Source organism: Apteryx rowi, unplaced genomic scaffold (assembly GCF_003343035.1).
Source record: "Apteryx rowi isolate R43461 unplaced genomic scaffold, aptRow1 scaffold_753, whole genome shotgun sequence".
Lineage (NCBI taxonomy): Eukaryota > Metazoa > Chordata > Aves > Apterygiformes > Apterygidae > Apteryx > Apteryx rowi.
This window is the reverse complement of record NW_020451042.1, coordinates 67,631-73,630: the sequence shown is the minus strand read 5'-3', so window position 1 is coordinate 73,630 and position 6,000 is coordinate 67,631. Positions and strand designations below refer to the sequence as shown.

The window sequence follows — 6,000 nt, the reverse complement described above, 5'->3', positions numbered from 1 at the left end:
CGCCGCCGCCTGCTCGCAGAGCGCGGGGCGCTGCCGTGTCCTCTCTGCCCTAAATTACACGGAATCACAGGATGAGTCGCACGTGCCAGCGCGTGGCGCCCCGGGCGCGCCCGCACACGCTTCCCCCGGAGGCCCAGGCGGGCTCTCCTCGCCCCCCCGCCCCCTCCCGCTCGTGCCTGGCGCAGCCGCGGCCCGGTCCTGTACCAGAAATAAAAACGAAGCTCAGAGGGAAAAGRTAACTGACGCTGGCTGCGGCAGATACCCACGCGCCCACCCTGCGTCGGGGCGTTCCGGCTTCCTCCTGGTTCTCCACGCACGTGCCATTGCCCCGACCCCCTGCTGATCCCCTTTTTTGACAGGGACGGGAACAGAGATAAAGGTCTCTACAGCATGTTATTAACGGAATTAAGAGTCTCGCCCGTATATCGGTGCACAGCCCTTCATCGCAGGTCAAGGAGGAGGAAGAAAAGGCGAGCGGAGCTGCGGGCACGGCGGCCTCTGCRGAGCTCGTCACGCGGACGCCGGCTCTGTGGCGGGAGCCGGGACGCGCGGGGCAGCAGCGTCCCCCCCTCAGCCGCAGCCGTCTGCCAATTTAACTTTTAAGCTAGAGCTAAATTTGTTTTTAAACCGTGCTTGTTATTAATATCTGCATACCTGCAGAACAGGATGAGCAAGAAAAAAAAAAACACAAAAAACCCACACAATTCTCCAAAAAAAGTTTGGGGCAGGACTAGGCTAGTCACAACGCTCGTGCCTAGCTGGGGTTCGTGGCGTCACCCCAAGCCACGCGCCTGCCGCCGCCGTGGAGCCGCAAAGGTTGTGTTCCCCACGTGCGCGCGAACTTGTCGACAAAAATATTTCAGAGCGTGTGTTTCTCTAGGAATGATCAAGCAAAGGGAAGCACAGACGTAAAAGAGTAACTTAGCAGAAATTATAGGTCTTCTTCTGCCTGGCGGTGTTAGAAGATGGTGGCTCGTTTCCCAAATTTAGGGAGATTCAATTCCCACGCTCAAGCTAAGGGCACTGTGTTATTCCTCAATGTAAAATTTAGGCAGGATACCTACACATTTTTAAGACGGGTTATAGCTCCAAGGTTCAGTAGAGAGCGGTTAGGAAGAGAGACGGAGGTACCTTTCCTTTCAGATATTTGAACGGGGAATTGACAGTAACTGCAGAGGGTTGCTGAGGTCCTACAAACCGACCCCCTGGTTCTGCCGTGAGATCCCACGGGGAAGCAGGTGGTGCTGGTACCGTTGGCCAGCGGCTGAACAGAAAACAGGCGTCTGGAGGTCGTCTGGTCCAATGCCCAAGCCGAAGCAGGGCCCAAGTTACACGAGGTGCCTGGGGACACGTCTCCTCTCAGCTGTGAGACGTGGCCCGTGGCCAGCAGAGTCGCCTCCGTGCTTCGCCTAAGTTCGCTCTGAACGGTAACGCTGCCGCGGAGCAGAGCCGAAGCAGCGGTGGGTCTTTCCTGCGTGGGGGAGGCAGCTCGCTCTTTCACGGYGTGTCCTTGCAGTGATGGGTTTAGATTCGTGTGTTATTTGGGAGTTCGTTACAGCACCGTTTGTTGATGCTTTTGCTTTCTAAGCCAAGTTACTGAAGGACAGGGCTGGGTTTTGAAAGCCTCTGCTGAAGCTGCTGTTTTGCTTACGAGCACACACAGCTAGCTGGGCGCAAACTCGGCTTGTTTCTTTCCTTCTGCAAGACTGTGGGGGTGAAAGAGAGGCGAATCGTACTTACCTTGCAGAGACCTCCTTCGAGCCGGAGCCTTGGCCTCTCCCAGCTGCAGAGCGGCCTGCCTCCTGGCACAGAAACAGCGATTTTCCTCTAGGCCTTGTAGAGCCAAGAGCTCTTCTGCCTACTCGCAAGCGCTCCGGCAATGGGGCTGAGGGAGACCTGGTTGCCATCCGATGCCCGGGGGCAGGGCGATATCTCCCCACCACCACCAAGATGTCACATAGAGTCGCCATCGCTCTTTTACCGAACAGCACGCGGTCCTGCGGTGGAGTGGCCAGAGGCAGCCYGCAGCACCCTACAGTGCAAAGCACGGTTGTATCTCACTGATGCGGGGACCGTTTTGACCAAAGGCCCACCCTGCCTCTGCGCATGAGACCACCAGCCTCTACCACCCTGGGTGGGACGGTCTCCGTGTCAGACACAGCCAGCTCGACCTTGCTGTTAAGTGCGGGGGGACCAAGTGAAAGAAGCATGACTGTGAACGGAGGCGGAAACGATACCCTGCGTTTGAATCGGGGGCTTCCATTCCCCTTGCTCCCAGTTCCCCATGCTTCAGCGGCAGGTGCCCTCCGGGGGCTTTTCAGCAGCAGCTGGACCAAAGTCCGCAAAGACGGGCTGTGACGCGCTAGCTGACCCCTCCGGTCTCTCTGAGCCTCACTTTTGCATGGAAACATCTACACATACTTGTAAACTTTCATTTTCCGTGGTGGCAAGTGCCACAGTCCGGTTGAACGTTGTGTGAAACACGGCTTCCTCTCATTGTAACTGAAGTTCCTTTATTTTTTTGCCCCTCCTCATTTTTCTCAGAATTTCCTCAGGTATCGTGGGTTTTTGTGTAGAGACGAGAAGATATACCTTCTGTGGACTGTTTTCTATTTGTTTATACACCCCTTCCTACTTCTCTGAATCTCTCAGTATGTATTTTTTCCAAAGTTTGCATGAATATCCTGGAGTTTAAAGATATCTTTTTGAAGGAGGGTGTGCAAATTAAAGGAGGGTTTGCGTTATCCAGTGACAACAGAATCTATACAGTATATTAATAGTCTGTTTGTATCATTCATAACCCAAGATGAGTGTATTTACATCACTTTGACTTAAACTTCAATTTTACTCCTAAGTTAAACGATCAAGAAAGAAACCTTATTTTAAAGAGCTGATTCCAGCTGTTTTGCATTTTTACTTTTGAACTGTTTACCAAGCAAAAGGACACATACTAGATAGATAGATAGATCAATCCAGTGTACCTTTTAAAACCAATATAAATCCAGTCTGGGACTCTTGGCACCGTCCTGAATACACTAGTCATGAAGGCATGGCTTTTGCACGGCTGTTCGGGAACGCGCAACTAATAATATTAGCAATACGGCGCCCCAGGGAGCGTGAGGTTATCCACGGCCCCCGCGCAGACGCTGTGCCTACGTGGCTTACTGAAATGCTGGGCGCAACCTCTCRGTAACTCCTCCAGCACACCGCGCAGGCTCCGCTGCTCTCCACGTGCCGCGAGACCCGCTCACCTCCCCAGGGAGGGCAAGGCCCARCCTGCCTTCCCGCTGTCCTTCTTAGCGGGTTTCAGCTCCTTCAGGGCCTCCAAGTCTCTCTGCAGCTGCGTTTCGCGGAAATGGTTTTCGGCGTCTATTGGCCGTCCCAGTTCCCTGAAAATACGACTGGATGGAGAAACTTCACTCTGCGCAGCACTYTTAGCCTGGAAGAGGGGGGGGTCACAGGTTCAGATTAACTTCATTTTAGCTCTTCTGGCAGAAGATGACTTCGAAAGCATGCACCGCGTGAAGGCGAGGCACAGGGACCGCTGCCAGGCCCAGCTGGCACGGAGGGAATTGGCAGCGTGAAGGGCAGCTGCCCTTGCAGGGTGACCTGAGAGGAACCACCCTAACCCTGGAGCCTTTTCTGCTGTGCCTGACTTCCTTGAGCACACGAGGGAGCTCCGCTCAAGCTAGCATGAGCAACAGCGCTGGGATTAGCTGCTTCGTCCTCCATAGCGAACAGCTTCTGGGTTGGGTCTAGGTCGTCCTCATCCTTCATAGGCGTGCAGAGGTCTCAGGGCAGAAGGTGACACTCTGCGTGTGTGTGTGTGTGTGTGTGTGTGTGTCACAACATCTGGCAGAGCGGTGAACTGTGGCCCTGGAAAAATCCCTGATGGAGCCCGTCAGACCTGTGCTCCAGTGCTCCTGGAGCAAACGAGCAGGTCATTAGTGGCGAGCTGCCTCGTCCCCACCAGCTCCCAGCCCTACTGCACTGCCGGAGCGGATTATTCCGTGCGTAACCGACAACCTGCCCCTAGGCTCTTTCCTGCCAGCTAGGGGCTGTTTGGCTTGATCCCACACCTGCAGCAAAACCCGGCAGGGAACGCAGTGAGCAAGCAGGGAGAAGCCTTTATGGGGCAGGAAGTATCCGAAAAGCCCGGTGTGCCGGGGCTCCGATTTCCTGCTGCTTCTCTGCAATTGCAGGGCCCCTGCGCGCTGCGGATGTTGCTAAGGTCCGCGTGGGCGCCTAAAGGGAAACGCGTAGGAAGGTCATGGGAAAAGGCGCACAGCACAGCTCGGCCGGGCAGGCTGCTGTCCATCCGAGCGGGCAGCTTCGTTTTCGCTTTAAAATAGCAGCATTTCCACTTGTCAGGCAATATCCTGCACTTGCGGAAACAGTTTGGGAGCACCTGTCTCGGAAGGGAGAGCAAAGGCTCCCGCGGAGCGGCAGCCTCAGGCTCCTCTCAGCTAGGCTGCTGCTGGATCTGCTTCCTCACCTACACCTCCTCCTTCTGACAAGCCCGGCCCTCTCTTTGCAACGGGAACCTTCCTCTCCGATGTGCTGAATTTTGACACACCGTCGAGGAAGAGAAAAAGCCAGTGCTGCTGGGGTTTTTTTTCCTGGCAGCACCTTCAATCCAGCCTCGCAGAGGTCCGGAGTGCCAGGGCATCCTCACCGATGATCTATCCCACTCCAGAGGCTTCACTGCAGAGGAGCTAACCCCCCCTTCGCTCCCACTCCGCACCCGGTCCACAAAGTCCCTGCGGCGCTCCAGGAGCGGGCGGAAGGCTGGGGATGGATGGGAGGAAGTCCCACCTGCAGAGTCCGGATTGCTCCTTCCAGCCACTGCGTGCAGGCGCTCCGGAGGGTTGCTTCGGTGACCTCGTTCTCCTTGGAGAAGTCCCAGGAGTCCATCTCCTTACAGAAATAGTCGTGTGGGTCCTGCAGGCCCAGCTCTTCCAGGTGCTTCTTTATGGGCTCCCCGGGAGCAAGGAGGGGACGAGTCCTTGCTTCAAGGCTCCCTCCGAGGCCCGGCAATGCCAACCTTCAGTGGCAGCTCCCGCTCCCGCCCTCCCTTCGCGCCTGGGCTGCAAGCCTGCGCATCGGCAGCCCCAGCCACGCCGCGAAACGGGACGCTGAGCTCAGCTCCCGGCGCGGTCGCAGGGAGTCCCTTTGCAGGCAAGGATGAAGGAGGCCGGTGTCAGATGAGCGGAGGAGAGAAACCTGACCCGCAAGGTTGCGGACGGGACGTGGGGCGCAAGAACGTGGCCGGCTGTGGACATGACGGGTCTAAAACACCGAGCAGCACCCGACCCCCGCCGCGATGCTCAGGGGACGGATACCGAATGGCCTAGACCTCTTCCACCTCGCCGCAAGCCCGGGGCAGAGCGTGCCCCAGTTTCTTGGCCCARGCAAAAACTTCTGACACGGCGTGGAAGAAGAGTCGCTACTGCTGATGTGGAGCAGCCAGGGTCTGCCAGGAGGCGCCTGCCGTTTGCTCTGGTTTAAGACTCGTCCTGGAGAGCCTATGGTTCGCTCGGGAAAGGTGAGGCTCCGCTTCCCCCTTCACAGCGCACCGGCCCTCCCTGCGTGCACCCCGCCACGCACCGGCTGGAGACRGGAGCCTGGAGGGAATACGCCATGAGCAAGCTTTCGCTGCCCGTGCAAATATCCGTGAGGGCTCGGAAGCAGGTTAGGACAAATCTTTTCTGATTTTTTTCCTGCAATGGGAGAAGAAAGAGCATCAGTCCAGCCTCGCTCCCAGCAGGAAAGGAGCTCCATGGAGGTGTCTGCTTGTGAAGTGTGATGGAGCAGCAAAACCAGCTGTTTGTGACCGTTGAGTTCTGCCCTCAGTAAGGCTCCGGCACATCACGTGGGAGGAAGAGCAGGGAGCACGTGCGGTGCAGAGAGGAGAGGGTATCCCACGCTGTGCAAAGCGCTCCAGGACCCCGGAGCCTGCGCCCAAGGCAAGCGCCCCGGCAGAGAGCCGGATGGGCAGAG

At 56.9% G+C, this 6,000-nt stretch overlaps 1 protein-coding gene across 1 annotated transcript in view; it reads right to left on the bottom strand.

Annotated features, from left to right (window-relative positions):
• The window catches only part of LOC112976672, a 53,027-nt gene extending 51,010 nt beyond the window's left edge, over positions 1-2,017 (bottom strand). The window contains exon 1 of the mRNA XM_026088146.1: positions 1,741-2,017. The gene's annotated coding sequence lies outside the window, so the exon portion shown is untranslated. The remainder of the gene's footprint in view (positions 1-1,740) is intronic.
• Positions 2,018-6,000: the final 3,983 nt, after the last annotated feature.